This window comes from Crocodylus siamensis, chromosome 2, assembly GCF_052110815.1.
Source record: "Crocodylus siamensis isolate JL-2025a chromosome 2, ASM5211081v1, whole genome shotgun sequence".
Taxonomy (NCBI): domain Eukaryota; kingdom Metazoa; phylum Chordata; order Crocodylia; family Crocodylidae; genus Crocodylus; species Crocodylus siamensis.
This window is the reverse complement of record NC_143396.1, coordinates 267,731,095-267,753,700: the sequence shown is the minus strand read 5'-3', so window position 1 is coordinate 267,753,700 and position 22,606 is coordinate 267,731,095. Positions and strand designations below refer to the sequence as shown.

Sequence of the window (22,606 nt, the reverse complement as noted above, 5' to 3'; positions counted from 1 at the left end):
CAACAGCTCATAAATGGAAGTAATCAAACAGACAAAACTGTAACATGTAGGTCAATAACCGGGGTCGTGACGCCAGTCCAAGATGGACAACCAGATAGTTGATGATGAAAGCCGAGGTCGAAAGCCAGGTAAGTAGAGTCACATTGAGGTACCAAGGGTGATCTGAAAGCGAGGTCGAAGTCAAAGCCGAAAACAGTCCAGTAACCAGGGAATCAATGCAGTTAGGATGATCCGAATCATAGCCAAAAGGTTAAATAAATCGGTCAAAAGCCAATAAATCAGAACCGCAATCACCAGAAATCAGGGGACACGAAGTGCCAATCGCTCAAGGGAAGAGATCGATGGGCCCTAAAGCCTGACTGGACGACAGTCCCTGGAGCACCAGCCTCTGTCTCCAGCTACCGTGATCTCCCCCCGAGGGAGGGGCGCACTGAATTTTTATCTGAATTTAGTGGCCAATCAGAATGCTCTCCGCAGAGAAATTTCTAGTCAGATTACCTCATGTCAGGTTCTGACTGAGCATGCTCTCAGTCAGAAGCTGACACTGTCTAAGCATGCGTCTGTGGGGAAAGTAGGTCAACAATGATTGACAGCTCCGCAGGTCACCCAGGGGGCACGGGCTGGGTGAGCCTTGGAACTTTCCACTCACAGAGTCCAATAGGCATGTCCGTCTCAATCTTCTGTGTCGGCAGCATCTAATCAAATTTTTGCTCTGACAGGATCTAGGGTAACTTTATGGCCCAGCAACCCCTCTGATGTGTGTGGGTTCACAAATTTGGTGGGAGGAGAAGAGTCAAACAACTTTTGTAGCTTGAGTCCCAAGGGCTGCTCCTTATTAAGGAACAACAAAGGAAAAGGAGGAGTGGAGGCAGTCCCAGAGATGAGGCCAGAAGACTAAAAAGGAGAGAGAAAGCTGCCAAATCCCAACTTTCCCTGAAGGATAGTGCTGCTGAGCAGGGAAAGTGGCTAGCAGTTCTTCTGTGTTGCTTCCCATCCCAGCTACAAAAAAGTACTGTGCCTGGAACAGAACAATAGGACGCAGAGGAGGGCAGCCATCACCTGATGGCCATTTGTTGCCTTTTCTTCCCACAACTAATGTAAGCAGGGAGGACAGGATGACAAACAGAGAGGCAGAAGTATCAGGAAGAAGGGAGCAGAGGGAGAACTGTGCTGGAAAGAGTGCTAAAATGGTGCAAGCAGGAGAGGGGTGGCCAGACCACTCATACTGAGATCCTGAGAGCATAGAAATGAGGTTCCAGATCTGAGGACCAGACTTGAATATGGTTTTGTCTGCACTGTGTACTTTTGATTCTTGAGTTTGACAATTGGTTGCTAGTCCTCGTGTAAGAAGCCCAAAGCCCATTGCACTTCCATGCTATACTGCTTTGAGGGGGGTGGGATACTAGGGCTCTTGGTGAAAGGGTCTGAAGAGCCTGGACATAGCATGAAACAGTCAGGTAACCCTTTAGCTCATTACATGCTCTTTGAACCATGACACATCATCAGCAGAGTGTGATTGCCTCTCCTGAGTAGAAATACCAGTAATGTGCCCATATTATAAAGGGTGGCTGTCACTGATTCCCCCTCCCCACTAAGGGGACTGTGGGGGGAGGCAGTAATTGCTTGGGACCACCACTGACTGGTCTCTCACTGCCCTCTGAAGAGCTATCCCCTTCTGGAGTAGGGTTTATCCCTGGCTTCTTCTGACTTGGAGACCACTGCCTTTCAGTCCCTGTCACTCCCTAGCTATCCATGGCCCTTCCTTGAGAAGTTACTTTCCAGTTCAGCTTCTGAGAGAGGGCTACACCTCTTGATAGGAAGAAGAGTTGTACCCTCAAGTTCCAAGCAGTAAAATGGATAGCTCCTCTTCAATAAAGGCATTTATTGGACACCCAGACAGAAGTGGGTCCCCCTTCAAAGGGTTAAGCCCTTTGTCCTTAATCCAGGTTGCACAGTCCTGAGCATCTCAAAGTTGCTTGGCTGTTTGTTCTGCTCAGACATCCCACTCATAGGAGACTCCCTCTTTTCTTGGCTACTCCATCCATTGTCCTGCTTATATCTCTCTCTCTTACATACATCCTGGATGCCACCTGCAATCCCTCCTTGTTGAAGTGTCAACATAGCAATTCAAGTCTCTGTTAATGCCAGTGGTTCATCTTGTCTCATCAAACATGTAAGCAGCTCTAAGACTTGGCAAGGACTTTATTAGGCCTTCATTCTGCACGTACACACTAGTTAGGGAAACTGAGGCACACAGCATTATTAAAACATATGCACAACGGAAAGAGAATTATTACAGTAAAACCCATAGTCTGTCACAGCAGCCTCTAGTTTCATTTCCCTTCCATTTGCAGCTGGCATTCTACTACACACCGTTAACCATCCAGTGCCTGCTGCTGCTGCCTTGTCAGCACATTTTCTTTTATATACTCACTGCTCTATACAAGTTACAGTGATGCTAATGAGCTGGCACATGACTGTTTTGTGTTGACTTAGCAGCCAATGTCTTTGCATGGTGGTTAACTCTCAAAGCATTATTGCTAGCGCCCTAATAGAATCACGGAAGAAGTGGGCTATGCTGCAGCTCCTTTAATTTTGCAGGTTCCCCACGCACCCCACTACTGATGGTTGGTGGAGGGGCCCCATTTGCAGCTCACTCCTGATCAGCAGGGAAGTGAAAACCTCAGTTTTAAATATGGCACTATTTTTGTCTTCATACATAGTTTCTTTTTTGGGTACAGTTTGTACCTAAGAGTCAAACCTCAGCTTGTACGCGGTTGAATTGTTGGCACAAATCAGCATGTGCATTTCTAGCTGTGGGATGTCAAGAACAAATAGGCAGTTAGTGGTATAAATGTGTTGATTTGCATGTGCAGTTCATTTCCCAGGTGCAAAATCTCACAACAAATAAATACATAAAAATCAATAAAGGGTTTCAATCCTCCTAGAGGTATACTCCCTATCATTAACATTAGTTATTTTCTATGTGTTCTTTGGCATAGCATGACGCACATTTAGGCACCATGATGTAGCATAAATGCTATGAATGAACTTGGTCTCAGTGGAAGTCAATGGCAAAACCTGCTGTTACTTCAGTAGGGCCATGTTTATGGTTTCATCTTACCTTTTTTGAATAAATGTGCTGATTGGTACTCAAAGGAAACATCAGGCCAGATTAGAGCCCTTTAGACTAAAAATATTGAATGTTTCCTGGGGGATATTCTTTGCAAGAGCTGCACAGAGGTGGTACGCTCAGCCATTGGAGTCCCTCCCAACACTTTTATCCTCTAGGACAAAGGAGTATTGGAGAGTTTGGATGAGAATTTTAGTGGATAGATCAGCTTCCCCTAGGGCTACATTACAGAGCTACCTAGACTTCTAAATAGGCCCAGAATCACAGAATGCAGCTCATTGTTTATTGGATTTGATTGTAACTATTGCAGCTCACTGTGTCCCACAATCATACTTATGATTGTTATGGTAGAATGGAGCATGTTAAGAAATGTTGCCTGTGAGCCTCTTGCATATGTTTGTTAGGCACTGCTATACCATTTAAGGGTGTGACTGGTGTGTGGGTGATATGTGAATGAGGATAGTGTACTTAGGAGTTTCATACATATCTGCAAACCCAATGGGCAGTTTTCTACTACTGAAGGTGAGTGCAAAGATATGTAGACTACTTTCATGCTGTAACTCACGTCCTTACTTTTCATGGCTAATAATCCTCCTCCATATGTTGCTCATAGCTACTTCTCTGAGGAGTTGGTTGTTGCTCAGTGTAATCATATCTGTGCTGAAAGAAGACACAAGTACTGGTGAGTTGTGGTTCTAAAACTGGGACAGGCAATTATTTCAGGTTGAGGGTTGCTTAATGAATTTTGGTGAGCTGTCAAGGGCTGCATGGGTAGTCCCACCCTTGACAGTTGCCCTGCCCCCTTGCCACCATCTTGGGACTGGAAGTCCCACCCCTAACTCCCTGGTCTTTGCCACTAGAAGTCCCTCCCCTTGCCCCCTGGAAATAGTCCTTTTGGGAGTGGGGTTGCCATAGTTTCATAGTTGTTAGAGTCTGAAGGGACCTCAGTAGTTCATTAAATCCAGCCCCCTGACCCTGGGCAGGAAAGATCACTGGGGTTAGATGACCCCATCCAGGTGTTTGTCCAGAGTCCTCTTAAAGACCCCCAAGGTAGGGGAGAGCACCACCTCCCTTGGAAGCCCATGCCAGATTCTGGCAACCCTTACTGTAAAGAAGTTATTTCTGATGTCCAACCTAAATCTGCTCTCCATCAGTTTGTGGCCATTGTTCCTGGTTATTCCAAGGGGTGCCCTGGTAAACAGAGCATCTCGTATTTCTTTCTGCCCCACCCCTGATGAATTTGTAAATGGCCACAGGATCTTGTGGAGGCTGAAGAGATCCAGAGGGTATGTCTTCCCGGGAGGGGCAAGAAGGTGATCCTCTCCCCCACGCGACACTGGTCAGGCCACAGCTGGAGTACTGTGTCCAGTTCTGTGCGTCCCATTTCAGGAGAGATGTGGACAACATTGAAAGGGTCCAGAGGAGGGCCACTCACATGATCTGGGGACAACAGGGCAAACCCTACAATGAGAGACTGTGGGACCTGAACCTGTTCAGCCTTCACAAGAGAAGGCTGAGGGGGGACCTGGTGACCATCTATAAACTCACTAGAGGGGACCAGAAAGGTTTGGGAGAGACCTTGTTTCCCCTAGCACCCCCTGGCATAATGCAACAATGGCCACAAGTGGTTTGAGAGTAGGTTTAGAATAGACATCCACAAGAACTACTTCACAGTCAGGGCGGCTAGGAGCTGGAACCAACTTCCAAGAGAAGTGGTGCTGGCTCCTACCCTGGGAGTCTTTAAGAAGAGGCTTGATGCCTACCTGGCTGAAGTCATTTGAGCCAAGTTTTTCTCCTGCCCAGGCAGGGGGTCAGACTTGAAGATCTACAAGGTCCCTTCTGACCTGACTTCTATGATTCCATGAGGAAGGCAGCTGGCTCCAGCACCTGCGGTTTCTCTCCAGTGCTGTGCATCCCCAGTGGGTAAAGTAGCTGGGTCCAGCATGTGGGGCTTCCCTCCCATGTCCAGCCAGTGCAGGAGCTGCATGTGCATGGCAGGGAGTACCAGAGTTACAGACAGTCTGGTGGAGGCTGCCCCTGTTGTACAGCATTGGCCAGAGCTGCATCCCACCAGGCGCCAGAGCCCTGAGTGCCCTGCCCCTATGGTGCACAACCCCCACAGGTGGTGGCAGCAGCAGCATGCAATGGGGGGGGCGGTCCTTACATCTCTCACGCTCTTTCACATCAACACACTGCCCACCTGAGCTCTATGTTGCTCCCCTGGGCACAAGCTTTGCACTGCCACCAGTCCCAGACCTGTGCTCCTGCCCAGCTGCAGCCCTGTCCTGCTGCTTTCCTACCTGCTGCCCAAAGGCAGCAGGAATCCAGGTTTCTAGAATTTTTGATGCTCCAGATGAATATTCTGATGTCATTCCTTACTGATGTGGCATGCTTTGCAACAATTTTGGAATTAAAGTACCTGATTTTGAAAATGAGATTGGACCTATCAGTTGAATGCATGTAGTTACCCAGCCACTATCTGCCTAAGAAAAAAGATGATCATTGCAAAAGAAAGCATTTCCATGCTATATATGATAGGCAGGTTTTTAAACTAATGAAATGAGATCTTCATGTATTTTCTGTAAGCTTCTATATGGGGAAGTGAATCAATGAGTGTCAGTAATGGTAAACAGTTCTTTTCTGTGTGCGAGACTATCCAACTTGACAGTATAAGGTAATTATATGTAATATCCACCTCCCCACCATCAGCACTATTTTGGTGAGAGGCTGAATAAACCAAATATATGAAAAGAGTGAAGGTCTAGGTAACATGATTCATGGTTTATGAGAAAAGAGTTGATGGAACTAGGATTATTTAATCTGAAAAAAAAAAGACGGAAGGGGAATTTGATAACAGTCTTCGATAAACACTTGAAGGATGGTAATAGATTATCTTCTGTGGCCACAGGAGGCAGAACAAGGAGCAAAGGTATTTAATTGTAACAAGGAAAACTGTTTAGGTTCCATATTAGGAAGAACTTTCTCACTAAGAGGGTAGTTAAGCACTGGAATATTCTACCTGGAAAGGTTGTGGAATCTGCATCTTTGGAAGATTTTGAGAGTAGAGAAGACAGACACTTGCCTAGGGTGGTTCAGTCAGGGATAAACATGTCTTAAGCAAGGGAGCTTGGACCAAATGACCCGCTGAGGTCCCTTCCACCCTTAGTCTGTTGCCTTTTGTTGAAGGAAGCAACAAGCCCCTGACCAACTACTACATCTCATATTTACTGCTATTTGTAGGCCTGATATGATCATGAGAATCTAAATGTTTTGTATTTTGCATTAGCTATGTACAGAGTACATATGTCATATGTCATGTTCATAGAATCATGTGAGAACTCGGAATATGGTACAGGGCCTTGCACTGTTAGGAGCACCCTGTGCTCAGTTGATTATCCTTTCATGTAGGATCATCATTCATCCTTAGCTAATTACCTAACGCATATTCAGTGCTTTAAAGGTGCAAAGTGCTTCATAAAGGCTGATTATTGCTATCCTGCACAAATTGTTCTTGGACCAACAGTTGAAGTACACTTAAAATTAATTATTTTAATGATGATTACTGTTAATTATATATGTGATGCCCCACACTGTGCAAAGAAGTTTGCAAAACAAATGCAAGGATATGGCTTCTGCCCCAATGAGCTTGCAGTATAATTTCAGTCATGTCACAATGAGTCAGAGTAAAACCTTGAGGAATTAAAGGATGAGGGTTCTTGTAATAAGAACATACTTTTAAGTAAGCTTAGTATTTCTGATATGTAAATTAGTTCATTTATTGTAATAAGTTCAAAGTAATAAGTCTTTAGCAAGTGTACAGTAGTGTAGGAAAGAATGATTTGGGAAACAAGGCATGGCACTTACTCCAGTATAGATGGGCAGCATGGAAAACAATGCAGTGTATTAGCAAGTCACTGTTGGAGCACATAGGACAAGCAGAGGGAAACAAAGGCCATTGTATGGTCTGTAGCAATAGTGTAGGAGCTTGTGCTAGTGAATGAACTGCTGACCACATGTCCTGCCCACATTTGGTACCAGGTTTGAATGAGCCTTCAATTTGCTCAGGAAACTCATGGACATGATCCCCTGGGAAGCCAGTCGAGGGAGAGAAGAGTCCAGAAGAGCTGGCTGTACTTCAAAGAAATCTTACTGAGAGTTTGAGTACAAACCATCCTGAAGTGCAGGAAGACTAACGAGTATGGCAGAAGACAAAGGTTGGCTTATCAGGGAACTCTTCAATAAACTAAATTACAAAAAAGAAGCTTATAAGAAGTGGAAACTTGGACAAACAACTAGGGAAGAGTATAAAACTATTGCTTGGGCATGCAGGGATGAAGTCAGGAAGGCCAAAGCACAATTGGAGTTGCAGCTAACAAGGGATGTGAAGGGTAACAAGAAAGGTTTCTATAGGTATATCAGTAACAAAAGGAAGATTAGGGAAAGTGTTGGTCCTTTATTGAATGGGGGAGGCAACATTGTGACAGAGGATACAGAAAAGGCTGAAGTGCTCAATGACTTTTTCACTTCGGTCTTCACAAGCAAAGTCAGCTCCCAGACTACTGCATCAGGCAGCACAGCTTGTGGAGGAGGTGAGCAGCCAACAGCAGTAAAAGAACCAGTTAGGAACTATTTAGAAAAGCTGGATGTATTCAAATCCATGGGGTGGGATGGGATGCACCTAGGGGTGCTGTAGGAGTTGGCTGATAACTGCAAAGCAACTGCCCATCATCTTTGAAAACTCATGGTGATCAGGAGAGGTTCTGTATGATTGGAAAAGGGCAAACATAGTTCCCATATTTAAGAAAGGAAAAAATGGGGTTAGCCTCACCTCAGTCCCTGGAAAAATCATAGAGCAGAATCTGCTTGCAAATCCTCAGGGAATCCATTTTTAAGTGCTTGGAGAAGAAGGTGATTAGGAACAGTCAGCATGAATTCACCAAGAGTAAGTCATGCCTGACAAACCTGATGCCTTTTATGAGAAGATGACTAGCTCTGTGGGTGTGGGGAGACCAGTGGATGTGGTATACCTTGATTTTATCAAGGCTTTTGATATGATCTCCCACAACATTCTCACAGGCAAGCTAAGGAAATACAGGCTGGATAAATGGACTGCAAGGTTGATAGAAAACTGGCTGGAGCATCAGGCTTAGAGGGTAGTAATCAATAACTCAATATCTAGTTGGTAGCCAGTATCAAGTGAAATGCCCCAGGGGTCAGTCCTGGGGGTGGTTTCATTCAATATCTTCATCAGTGACCTGGAAGATGGTATAGAGTGCACCCTCAGTAAGTTTGTGGATGACACCAAGCTACAGGGAGTAGCAGATATGCTGGAGGGTAGGGCTAGGATTCAGAATGACCTAGAAAAATTGTAGGATTGAGCAAAAAGAAATCTCATGAGGCTCAACAAGGAAAAGTGCAAAGTCCTGCACTTAGGATGGAACATGCATCAGTACAGGTTGGGGGCTGGCTGGCTGGGCAGCAGCTCTGCAGAAAAGAACCTGGGGATTTACTGTGAACAATAAGTAGAATATGAACCAACAGTGTGCCCTTGTTGCCAAGAAAGTTAATGGCATACTGGGCTGCATTGGTAGGAGTGTTGCAAGGAGGTCAAGGAACAATGGTCTGAAGCTGCAGCAAGGGAAGTTTAGGTTAGATATTAGGAAGAATTTTCTCACTGGGAGGGTAGTAAAATGCTGAACAGGCTACTCAGGGAGGTTGTGGATTTTTCATCTTTTGAGATTTTAAAGACCTGGCTAAACAAAGCTTTGGCTGGGGTGATGTAGTTGGGGCTGGTCCTGCTTTGAGCAGGGGATTGGACTAGATAAGCTCCTGAGGTCCCTTCCAGCCATAATTTTCTATGATTCTATGAACACAGAATTCTCTATATACATTTGACCCTGAGGGCAACAATAGTCACATATACTAACTGTTCCCTTTATATCACTACACCAGGCAAACATGACTGTCAGAGATATTCATGTGACTATAGATTCTTTCTTGCAGTGATCTTCCTTTATATTTTCACCAAAGTTAAGTCAGATTTCTTTCTTATGCTATATGTGCATTTAAGTAGGATATCTGCATAGACTCTTAATGCTGTACATCTTGTATCTTAGGCAATAAAATGCCATTACTACAGTATAGTATTAATGTAGTACATAAGAGTCCAAACCATAGGCCAGGACTCATTGGGACAAGGGGCTATACAACCCAACAGAGAGCCTCTTAAAAGCCTAGAATCTATGTATAACCATCTGTGGATACTCACAGAGTAGGAAGTTCCTGGAAACAATGAGACTTGTTTATTGGTGTTTTAGGCAGCAGTCTGTGTACCAGCAGCCTAAGATTGTTAAAATTTTGTAGGCATCAAGACAAAATAGATTTTTAAGGGGAGATTTCAAGAAGATCTGTAAAGAAACTTTCTGGATGCTTATGGGAAGATTTTGCTTAAGCATTAGGAGCAATGTATGAAAAAGCCTAAAGATGCATGCTTGAAATATAAACATATGGGTAATGGAGACTGATATCCTGGGTCAAAAGCAGGTGCTAAGCTCTTGATATTGAACAAAATATGATAGGTTGGGAGGAGAGAGGCTGGTGAGGATGTCTAAGATGAAGCAAAGCATCTTTTTCTGATATGGCATAGGAGAATCAGTGAAGAGATGCATAGAGAGGGATAACCCAGTCAAGGGACTGGCTAGAAAAAAGCTTTTGCAGGAGTACGCTGGGTATGTGATCATGGCAAAATTGTGTTTGTTGAACTAGACAAAAAAGGATATTGCAGTCATCCAGATGTAAAACAATGAGAACCTGGATACAAGTGTCAGACGCTCAGATTATTAGGAAAGACCATATTTTAGATACATTATGCAGAGGAACTTTGGAAGACTTAGATATAATCTGAACGTGAAGATAGAAAGAGATCCAAGTCAAAAATGAAGTCCAGGTTACAGGCCTGGGTGAGTGATGATGATATTGCCCAACGTTATTAAGAAAAACAATCGTGGAGCAAGCCTGGTGGGAAGATTCAATGTTCTTTGTCAACCATATTGAACTTGACCTGATGGCTAGACATTTTTGAGAAGATGTCAGAAAGAGAGTCCAAGATTCTAGTTTGGCCAGAAGGAAATAGTTCTGGGGTGGTGAAAGTGCTGCTGAATTCAGTAGCTAAATTTGTTTCCATATGAGATTAGCCAGGTAAAGGGAGAAGAAAAGAGGTCCAAGGATGGCGTTTTGTGAGACTGCCACATGAAGTTGGAGGGGAAACAAGATGTAATGATTTGGGAAATCTTTCCTCATAAAATATATGGATTGTGTTTGTCTAAGGCCCTCTCTACACGTTACAGGTATTGTACAATTAACTGATTAATTAACTAGGGGTCAGAGACTACCCACAGGCGCTGCTGGCAGTGTTGGTGACAGCCAGAGGAGATTGCTGACTGCCCACAGATGCTGCTGGCGGTGTTGGCAGCAGGGTGGCGAGCGGCGACTGCCTGCAAGTGCTGCTGACAGTGTCAGTGGCACCTTTTTACAGGGGGTGCACCACCATGCTCAGGGGGTGCATGTGCACCCGCATGCACCCTCTACACATTGCCCCTGTTTGTGACATTTGGTAAGAGTCATTAGAGACACTGTCAAGAGCATCTTCATTTGAATGCTAGGGAAAATGGCATTTTGTAGAGGAACTACAAACAGCATTTGCAAATAGTACGTTCATAAATATGTAGCAGGCTTATGTTTTTGGGGCTTGGGTTCAGGACCAGGCTCGATGGTCTGCTGTTTGATTGGTGTAGCCCAACCACCAATCCAGAGGCAGTACAAGGGAAGCAATGCCTCACCTTTTTCTGAAGGGAGGGGGCAAGGAGCAACTGAACCTGAATCAGAAGAGCACTAGCCAGGTCCAGAAAACTTCAGGGGTGGTGTTCCTGAAGAGTATAAAGGGGCAGCATGCTGGGCACACTGGGGAGAGATGTGTTACCTCTCAGCTCCCTGTTCTTGGGGAACCCTGACACAGGACACAGACTGTCTGACTCACAAAGAATCGCCCCCCCCCACCTAAACAGAAACTGATTAAGATGCAGTGAGAGATGCATCTAAAACCCTCCAGATAAGGATGACAAGAGTGAAACAATTGCCCTAGGTCTCATTTGCATCTGAGATGGGAACAGATGACCATTCATTTACATGAGAGATGGAGAACAGAAAACTTGAAGCAGAGACTGCAGTGAATTCTGGGATCAGCAAAGCAGGGAAGCACTGCATGATGGGGAATCTGTGTTCCAAATGCTAATCAACCCCCACACCCACCTCAGCATTTATCAGACCAGTTCTAATCTGGATTTACAAAGGACTTCCCCCCCCACACACACACACCTCTAAGCAAAAGTAAGTTTATTGGGCATCTCGGGCCATACATTCCCCGGTCCCACTATGGGAGGCCTATGTAAACTTAATTGGCTAAAACTTGGTTGCCGGGTTAGAGAATGCTGAGGCAATAGACCGAGTCACTGGGGTATGGACAGCATTTGAACAATGGTACAGGGTTCATCACAGCATCCAGCCCATTGGAGCCCTGACCACAAATGTTGTCATACTTTTCCCGAGACAACTGGTGGAAGTCCTCTCCACAACAGGTTATGAACACTCCAATAATTGCCTTAAGTCTGTTAAAAGACTATAGCAAGATCTGGAAAAGTCATGCTAAGCTGAGGCTTGTTCACAGCAAGTAAAAATCCAAAACCCTGATGCTGCAAGCTATCTATTGTTTCTGAAGACACCAGGCGATGTCCCATCAAGTATATCTGCTATCCATAGGAAGCTGGCTCCTAAGTATGTGTTTCTTGAGTATCAATCAGTTTCCTGAGATATTCGAACTAGTTAACCCCTTGTCAATAGAAAAGACAATTTGATTTACACTATTGAGAATGCTTGAAAGAAGCTGAACTGAGGATATAAAAATCTGTAAAAGAAGCAGCAGTGTGGGTGCTGACACCACCCGCTTTCTTCTCTAGAGGCTGAAGAAGGCAGATCATCTCCCTTCAAGGATCGTGCTGAAAACTTTAACCTGTCAGCTCTGCAACCCGAGTGCCTTGGACAGGTGAGATCCCAGCTCTCTCTCTCTTTTCTCTTCTCTCCCTCTAAGCATAGATTTCTGAACTTGAACTGTATTAGTTAAGCTTGAGCTAAGTTTCCCCAAATACTTAGTGAAACCAGGGTATACTGTGACTCTTTGTGTTTGTTTTTCCTTTGCATGTCTATTACTACTATTGTCATTATATAGTTCATCTACTTAGCAATAAATAACTTTTATAGTCAAACTGGTGGTAATTGGGTATATTTTGCCTTCTTTACTTCTCTTTCCCCACTTGCTCTGCAGCAACGCTCCTTTTACCTAAGCTGAAGATCCCTGTGTAGCCCAAAAATACTGTGGGGTCTGCTCATCAAGAGGCTAAAAGATTGGGATGTGCTGAGTTTGAAACATATAAGGGGATCAGCTTGTACAGGCTGATTGACCCAGTTCGGCTGAGACGTGCCCTAATGAACTGAATGCTGGCCCATGAGGGAGTCATCTGGACACCTAGCCAGATTCAGAGGTATTCTGTTTAACTGTGCTTGTGTCTGACTGTAGTTATTGTTGCTCTGATGAACTGATTCTTGGCATCTGAGGGTGTCAGCCTGTCCATGCTGACCAACCTGGGCAGGTCAGGCATGTCACATTAATCTGTGTGTGTTTGTGTGTATGACTGATTTGGGGACTGGAGGAACCCAGCCCCACTGAACTGAGTCCTGCAAGATAGCTCCATTGGGGATGAGGGCTTGCAGAAGGGGGAGAGACATCTCTGAATAGAGAACCAGTAACACAAGCAGCACATTAATAGAATTACCAAGACCCTAGCCCTAATAAATGAGCACACTCCAAAGTAGCGGGCAAATCTGGTAACAGATGACAAGAGACAGCAAGGAGAAAAGAGCTCCAGAGATGGCCATCCTCGTGACCCCACTTGAGCTTCAGTGGTGTGCGAATCGATGCATGGGGATCAGGCTCTAGGAGCCACTTGAGGAGGCTTGAGCCTGTGAATCCATCAAGCATCTGGAAAATTGGTGTGCAGTTCAGAACACGGAAAGCTGGCCCTGGGAGCAGCTCACAGCTGCTTGGGCCTTACCCGCTGTGTGGGTCAGTGCATGGAGGACCCACCTGGGAGCAGCTCGCAGCTGCTCAAGTTAGCTCTAGCCCTAGTCCAAGTGACCAGAGCCCTGCAGTGCAGCTCCACCTTGAACTAAAAGAGCCCTGGTGCCCAGAGCAGGGCCCGGGAAAGGGATGACCCCTGGTATGAGACCGAGGAACCAGAGCCAGTAAGGGTCTGGCTTCAACATGAGAGAGCCCAGTGTGGGGTACCAGACCATCAAGGAGAGCCAAAAGCACTGCTGGAGCGAGGCTTTCATGGGATTGGCCTCCAGGGGATGAGACTTGGCTGCTTCAGAGAGGAAACATGAGTTGCTGGGAAAGCGGGCCCCTCAGGGGAGGCAGGCATGGGACAGGAGGGTCTGCCACCTCCACCTTCCATTGTGGGAGGGATGTGTCCACATCCGAGGTCCTAAAGGGGAGGCGCTCCAAGGAAACCACTCAGGGAGGTACTGAGTGCACTCCCTATTTTGGGTGATTATTGTTGTGTCAAGGTCTATATAGCTGTGGGTATTCTTTAAGGAAGTTTATATAGTTTATATGTTCTTAATATGTTAATATGTATATTTGTATTGTTACTTGGTAGCTCTAGGAAATATTAGTAACTTAATTGGGTTATATAAGTTGATTCCCCATATGTGTTTATTTATTTATTGTGTTGTAACCTTAACTATTTTGTTCAATGTATTAATTATTATATATGTTGTAAGTTATATAGTTTATGTGAATTGTGGGATATTATATGTAGTGACATATGCTAAGCTTTATTGTAAATATTTCATGTTTTATCTTAAGTATTTTTTATAGTAATAAATTGTATATAGTTAAGCACTTGGTCTTGCTCTGGCTCTGTAGAGAGGAGAGGGAACTGCTCTTGTAGCCGGCCCCTCTATCAGCAACCTGCCAGACCCCCACCACTGTCATTGGAGGACAGGGAACACCCCCCTGTGTGTTTCTGGGCTACAAATAAAGTAGGCTCAAGAGTGACTTTTCTTTTTTTTCAGATAGAAGCAGCTAAAGCATGTTTGAATTGTGAGGTTAAAGACCCATCGGAGAGTGTGAGGTAAAGGAGAGTAGTAAGGGAAGGGTTGTGATTGGACAAAAGGGAGACCAGAATTTGGCTTGGGATGAGGTAACTGGGAAAGTAGAGAGTTTCATAGTTTCATAGTTTCTAGGGTCGGAAGGGACCTGAGCAGATCTTCTAGTCCGACCCCCTGCCATGGCAGGAAAGAATACTGGGGTCAAATGACCCCAGCAAGATGTTCATCTAACCTCCTCTTAAACACCCCCAGGGTGGGAGCTTGCACCACTTCTCTTGGAAGCTGGTTCCAGACCCTAGCCGCCCTGACTGTGAAGTAGCACCTCCTGATATCTAGCCTAAACCTGCCCTCTGCCAGCTTGTGACCGTTATTCCTGGTCACTCCTGGTGGTGCTCGGGGAAACAGTGACTTCCCCAATGCCTGCTGATCCCCCCTGACTAGTTTATAACAGGCCACAAGATCCCCCCTCAGCCTTCTCTTTTGGAGGCTGAACAGGTTCAGGTCCCGCAGCCTGTCCTCATAGGGCCTGCCCTGCTGTCCCCTGATCATACGAGTGGCCCTTCTCTGGACTCTCCATGCTGTTGACTTCCCTCTTGAAGTGCGGCACCCAGAACTGGATGCACGCCAACTGCGGCCTGACCAGTGCCGCATAGAGGGGGAGGATCACCTCCTTGGACCTGCTCAAGATGCATCTGTGGATGCATGCCAAGGTGCGGTTGGCCTTCCTAACTGCCTCCCCACACTGCCGGCCCATGTTCATCTTGGAGTCAGTGATGACCCCCAGATCCCTTTCCTCCTCCGTGCTGACAAGAGGGGAGTTCTCCAACCTGTAGGTATGGTGCCGGTTGTTTCTCCCGAGGTGCATCACCTTGCACTTGTCTGTGTTGAAGCCCATCCTATTCTCGTCTGCCCACCCTTGTAACCTGTCCAGGTCTGATTGTAGCTTGTTGCATCCTTCCAATGTGCCCACGTCCCCCCACATCTTAGTGTCATCAGCAAATTTGAACAGAGTGCTTTTTACCCCCTCATCCAAATCGCTGATGAAGATGTTGAACAGTGCGGGCCTGAGGACCGAGCCCTGTGGAACCCCACTGCCCACGTCCTTTCAGGTTGAGAAGGACCCATCTACTACCACCCTCTTGGCGACCCATTTGACTGCGTGGGTGTCTACACCACAGCCCCCCAGTTTCTTAATGAGAACAGGGTGGGAGACAGTGTCAAAAGCCTTCCGGAAGTCCAGGAAGATTATATCCACTGCTACCTCTGGGTCTAATGATCTGGTGATCTGATCGTAAAAGGCCACCAGGTTGGTCTGACAGGACCTGCCACTGATGAACCCATGTTGGTTGCCCCTAAGCATGCAGTCCCCTGCTGGCCCCTCCTGGATGTGTGCCAGCATAATTTTCTCGAACAGCTTGCCTAGGATCGAGGTGAGACTAACCAGCCTATAGTTTCCCGGGTCCTCCTTCCTGCCTTTTTTGAAGATGGGGACCACGTTGGCCCTCTTCCAGTCCTCCGGTACCTCACCAGAGCACCACAAGTGCTCATAAAGTTGTGCCAGGGGACTTGCAATGACCTCGGCCAGTTCCTTTAGAACTCTAGGGTGGAGAACATCTGGGCCGGCTGACTTGAATACGTCCAACCCCTCCAGAAGCTCCCTAACTAAATCCTTGCTAACCCGTGGCCCAGGTGTGCCTCCCCTGGGGCCCGAGGGGGGCCCAGGAGGGAGGTGGCTGTTCTGGTCCCTACTTAGGAAGACAGAGGCAAAAAATCGTTAAACATGTTAGCTTTGCCGTCTGGTGTGATGACCAACTTTCCCATGGCGTCCTGCAAGGGCCCCACATTACCCAGGACCTTCTTTTTACCCCCTATGTATTTAAAAAAGGACTTCTTATTGTCCTTAATCTGGGAAGCTAGCCCCAGTTCCATCTCTGCCTTCGCCTTCCTAACTACCCCCCTACATCCCCGAGCAACTACAGAATAGCCCTCCCTGGTGATGACCCCTTCCTTCCATTGGATGTAAGCCTCCTTTTTAGCAAGGAGACATTCCTGGATGCTTTTGGTGAGCCACAGAGGCTTGTGTGCTCTCCTGCTCCCTTTGATCCTCGTTGGGATTACCTTCCTTTGGGCTTGGAGGATCGTCTCCTTAAGAAGCGACCGCTCTCCTTGGACACCTGGCTCCCCTCCCCTCCGGGACCTCAGCGCTTCTCCAACTATCCTCCTTAGCTTGTTGAAGTCTGCCCTCCTAAAATCTAGGGCCGCTCCCTTACTGCATGCCTTTGCCACCTTGCACTGGATGGTGAATTGAGAGGTTAGAGGAAGAGAGAAGACCAGAACCACCTAGATGTATAGAAGAGGAGGAAAGAAATGCTGGAAGAGAAGCAGGAAAGGAAGAGGAGCCAAAGGGAAGGGAAATTCATGTTGCGTTATGTCAGTTTCACAGCACAGTGTATATAATGAATTAGGAATATTAAGTCTTTGGAATGTTGAAAAGAGGATACTTTTTGATGGAGCAAGTAACAAACCTGAAACCACATCCAGATCATGGGAATGAGGTAATTCATTGAAATATTATGTGGTATGTTTGCACATGACATGCAAAGTGTCCTGTGCAAACATACCATATAATACTGCAATGACTTACCTCATTCCCATCGTTTGGATGTGTTTTCAGATCTGTGAGAAAGCTGAAAAGGTGCTTAAGAGGGAGCATGATAGCAGTCTTCAAATACTTGAACAGTTTCCGTAAAGAAGAGGGAAAACATCATTTCTGTCTTGCTGCAGAGAGGAGGACGTGGACTCAATGTTGCAGCAAAGTAGGTTTAGATTGGATGTCAGGAAAAACTTCTTCACTAGAATAGTGAGGCAGTGGAATAGACTGGAGGTGTTCAAGAAGAGGTTGAACAGCCATTGGTCAGGGATAATCAAGGTGTAGCTATGCCTATGTTCTACTATGGGTATTTCCCATGTGTCTGGGTTTTGTCAGTTGCCTCTCCCCAACCCCCTTTCTGCTACATTTGTCAAGGCATTTTTTAAGCCTTCCTCACAGGCATTGGGTGTTGGCTGCAGCCAAGGCTGGGGATTGTGATGGGTGTGCCAGTGTTCCAATCACCATATTTAGGGTCAGGAAGGAATTTTATCCCATGGTCAGATTTGCAAGGACTATGGGAGTTTTCCCCTTCCTCTGGAGTGGAGGTGGGGTGGGGCTTTTACTTCAGAACTCTTCACATGCATACATGTTGCCACTTCTATATGTTATGTCTGACCTCTTTTCAGAATCCTGTGGCTGTGCTTTCCTTCATGACAAGGGTGTGTACTGGCCTCCTAACCTGTGCTATAAACACATTCTTTGTGCCACACCTTCCATCTGCCTGGTGCTGTTATACAAGTTTCATGCATTACATCTGTGATCACTCCCTTTAACTCTTTTAACCTTTTGGATTATTGACCACAAAGTACATGTCTACCAGTTCAGTTGGTTATAGAGCTCTAGTTTATGACTGGTTAGCATTCTCTGTCCATGGTAAGGCAATGTAAAAATATTATTATTTGCTTGGCATATATTTGATTGTGATGCATTTTCATCTACACATCAGCAGTGGTGGAAGACCTTGTTTGTACATCTTTCATTGATGTTGAAGATTAGGTAGGAGTTGAATGGCAACTTCTTCAAGCAGCCAGTGCTTTATCTGGAGAGCTACAATACAGTGGGGCTGTATGAAGCTTCAGTCGCTGATTCAGTTCGGTGGAAATTCGGCCTGATTCAGTGGCTGAATCTCCAGATCTGAATAGAATCAGGAGACCCTTTAAACTCTCCAAATTGAATCAGAACCCTCCAAATTGACTTGAAGAGATTTTTACATACCTCAAGGTAGCAAGCGTGGATCATGAATGCTGAGATGCTGGGGCAGATGGAGCATCCCACAGGAGCATGGGGGGCTCCCCAGCATGCTCAGCAGCAGAAGTGGACCAGAAGCACTTTCCTTCCACTTCCTGGTCTGCCAGGGAGCCCACTGGGGGCTCCCCCCATGTCCTCCTCGCTCGGAAACTGGTGCCTCCTGGGGGCAAGGAGGGAGGCACCTGGGGGGCCCCCAGTGCACTCCCTGGTGGACCCAGAAGTGGATTGGAAGTACTTCCAGTCCACTTCCACGTTCACCACTGGGCACGCAGGGGTCCCTCTGCATTCCTATGGGATGCTTCATCTGTCCTAGCATTGCAGTGTTCACAAGCCATGCCTGGTACATCAAGGTACGTAGAAAAAACATTTAAAGCTGTGTCTATGCCCAAATCACTGATTCTCCAAATCAGCATTGAATCTTCAGATTTGGATTCGGCCAAATCGAATCGTGGACAGTGAGCCGAATCAATGAATTGAATCACTGTACCTGATTTTGGGCTGAATCCAAATCCAAATTGAACACAGCCCGTTTTGCACACCCCTACAATACAGTACTGCTGACCCTACCTGGCTATTCTTGTTTTACATGCACCACTAATAAATCTCTTGGAAGTAATTGGAGTGCATGTCTGTCTTATTTTTCTGTTATGAGGAAATTGTATCTTGGCCTAGCCGTATATTAGAATACTACCCAGTATCTACCCCACTGCATATCTCTGTAACCTTGTATTCTGTTCATTGCTTGGTTCAGAACATAGCATAGGAACAACTAATTTTGTCAACTCTGAACAATTAGCTCTTTTGCTGCAATGGTGTTCAGAGTAGTCAGCACTGTGAAGCCATTTTTTCTGGCCTTGAATTTGTTATACATTTCTTCTTCTGAACATGGGTTTTTGCTGTTTCACATTAAGCCACAAATGCCTAAGCAAACATGGAGGGAGCTTTTAGAGTACACAAATGAAACAATTGTGAAGGTAGTTAAGAGGTAAAGTACCAGGTAGGTACTTTATCTACCTGGTTAATATTATGTGGTTTGGACCATTCAAACTGATTTAGACAGACTCTTTCTCTTTTCTGCTAATCACTCACTATATCCTGTCATTTCTCTCTAATTTAATTTTCCTATTAAATGGTGATTGGTGCAAGATGGCATGAATTAATTGTATTTGAGGTTCTATTCAGTCTTCTGCCTATGCATATTGTTTAAAAAATAAGGCCACAATTTTGTAGGCCTGGCTTAAATGAAGAGGCACTTCTCCTTTGAGCAGTGCCAGTAAATTTAAAGTAACTACACATACATAGTAGCTACTTTCTTCTCTTCAGCAAAGGTAAACATTTCTTGAGCCAAATTTTCAGTGAGGATAATCTCAGTTCTGACTGTCAATTTATGTATTCAGTTTGTACAGCAAAATCCATTGTTATGTGCAAAAGAGATTAGTACACAAATGCATACATCTGCTGTTTATATACTCATTTTGCACATATAAATACATATTTAGTAGTGAATTGTTGCTGAAACTAAGAGGATGCAGAAAAAGTAGGGCCTTCTTTTTGGAATTCATCAAGTTTCACTGAGAAGTTTCTACTATGCTTATTTTGGTCTTCATCTCTGATATAATATATATAGCAAATGTAATTTAATTGACAAATGATGCAGTTTTCCAAGACAATGTGCCATGTAGACATACTCTCAGGAGTCTGCCTCATTAAAGATTGTTGGAATGTAGACTTCAAAAGCCAAATGTTTAATGGTGTTTGTACTCATAAAGATACAGACATACATTTGGGAAAAGACCGGTTAGGTCAATCACTGAGGGAGAGGGTATGGGGACGGGGGTTGTATGTTCCAGGAGGTTTGGGCACCACGACAATGGCCCTCAATCAGTTCCAGGTCTCATTAAGTCAAAGGAAATTTGGAATACAAGAGGATTTTAGGTTCAAGCATTTGTTTTGCAAATGAGAACATGAATTTCTGACTGTAGAATGGAAACATAAATTTTTACTATTAATAAAGCTAAAAATAACATTTTCAAGAACACTAGAGTTTGGGGCTACAATTATATCTTCATGTTTTTAAAGATTTAGCTATTTGGGGTGCCCATTGGTGTTACATTTGTGTGCCTCAATTAAATAATTTCACTTATAATTTCCCCATTCTCTTTAAAACAAGTTGACTGAGTATAGATTTCCAAGCAACATACAAAAATAAAAGTTTGCATATAAACAGAAAAGGCATCCTAGGACGTGTTTATTACTCAATACTCTGCCCATTTGTAGCAAGATAAAAAAACTGTTTATTGTAAAAGTCTACTATGCAATGAAACATATGCCAACATATGAACTTGGGAAAAGATTCTTCTGGTAAGATAATGTTTTGGGTTGATTTTTTTCCACCACATTGTAAAAGGCTTTTTGCTCACAAGTTACAGACAAAAATTGTTGCGTGTGTGAAAGAAAGAAAAAATGTGGGCACACACATACTGGATTAACATATTTAAAGAGTGTCATGCATCTAGAGTGCAGGATGACAATTGACATGTTTTACTTTATCTTAACTGACAATGTAATACATTAGATAATTTTTAAGCAAAAAGAAATTGTTGTTGCTATAGAAGATCTATTGTAATTATGAGTCTGAAGTTAGTCAGCACATGTTGGACCCCTGCTAAACCAGATGGGACTCTTTAGCCTGGAAAAGCGTAGGCTCAGGGGTGATCTGATGGCCACCTATAAATTTATCAAGGGTGACCACCAGGATCTGGGGGAACATTTGTTCACCAGAGCGCCCCAAGGGATGACGAGGTCGAACGGTCACAAACTCCTGCAAGACCGTTTCAGGCTGGACATAAGGAAGAATTTCTTTACTGTCCGAGCCCCCAAGGTCTGGAACAGTCTGCCAGCGGAGGTGGTTCAAGCACCTACATTGAACACCTTCAAGAGTAAATTGGATGCTCATCTTGCTGGGATCCTATGACCCCAGCTGACTTCCTGCCCTTTGGGCAGGGGGCTGGACTCGATGATCTCCCGAGGTCCCTTCCAGCCCTAATGTCTATGAAATCTATGAAATCTATGTGTAATTGCCAATCCATACAATAGCATCATCAGCGGCCATCACTGTAGTCCACCACGGAACGTAGTCAGTGAGCAGTCATCAACAATATGTGACATAGTATGTGTTTTGCCACAGCTACAGTCTGGATTTTCAGAAAGACCACAATGGTGGAGGGTGGCTGCACATAGTCCTTGCCCTATCCAGAACCTATTCATCAAGGCTGACTAATGGCATGGTAGGTTGAAGCCAGGTGCGCACCTCTCTCTATCAATCAGAAGCATGGGTGAGCTGACCACAGTAAGCTCTCAAAAATGGCAGCCAGCCACATGATATAAGTGTACTCTCCAATAGCTTATGGCCATTGTTTCTTGTTATTTCAGGGGGTGCCCTGGTAAATGGATCATCACCTACTTCATGTTGTTCCCCCCTTATGAATTTGTACCGGCCACAAGGTCCCCTCTCAGCATTCTCTTGGAGAGGCTGAAAAGGTTAAGGTCCCTTAGCCTTTCCTCATAGGGCCGTCCCTGCAGGCCTCCAATCAGATGAGTAGTTCTTCTTTGGACCCTCTCCAGTTTGTCCGCATCCACTTGAACTGCGGTGTCCAGAACTGGACACAGTACTCCAGCTGCGGCCTGACCAGGGCTGCATAGAGAGGGAGAATCATCTCCCTGGACTTGTTTGTGAAGCACCTACAGATGCACGACAAGGTGCAATTGGCTCTGCTATTTCATCACATTGATGACTCATGTTCATCCTGGAGTCAACAGTGACTCCAAGATCTCTTTCTGCCTCAGTGGTGCTGAGAAGGTCACCCCCCTAGCCTATAGGTATGATGGCAGTTTTTCCTCCCTAGATGCAGCACCTTGCACTTGTCCTTATTGAATTGCACCCTGTTGTTCTCTGCCCACTTTCCCAGCCTGTCAAGGTCAGCCTGGATCTGGTTCCTCTTCTCCAGGGTGTTAGCTTCATCCCATATTTTAGTGTCGCCCACGAATTTGTACAGGGTGTTTCCCACCCTCTTGTCCAGATAACTGATGAAAATGTTGAACAGCACTGGCCCCAAAACAACCCTGAGGGACTCCACTGCCCACATCTTTCCAGGTTGACACTGACCCATCCACCACCACCCTCTGAGTGTGACCCCTGAGCCAGTTTGCTACCCATTCTACTGTATAATCATCCATGGCAAATCTCCTCAGTTTATTAATAAGGATGGTATGGGATGCCATGTCAAAGGCCTTCTTGAAGTCCAGATAGATAAGATCCACCTCGACTCCTGCATGTAAACATTTGGTGGCCT

General features: G+C 45.3%; 1 protein-coding gene across 1 annotated transcript in view; it reads left to right on the top strand.

Moving 5' to 3' along the window:
• The window catches only part of LOC149872165 (alpha-1-antiproteinase-like), a 96,091-nt gene that overhangs the window by 28,471 nt on the left and 45,014 nt on the right, over positions 1–22,606 (top strand). The window contains exon 3 of the mRNA XM_090034999.1: positions 12,145–12,230. The gene's annotated coding sequence lies outside the window, so the exon portion shown is untranslated. The remainder of the gene's footprint in view (positions 1–12,144; positions 12,231–22,606) is intronic.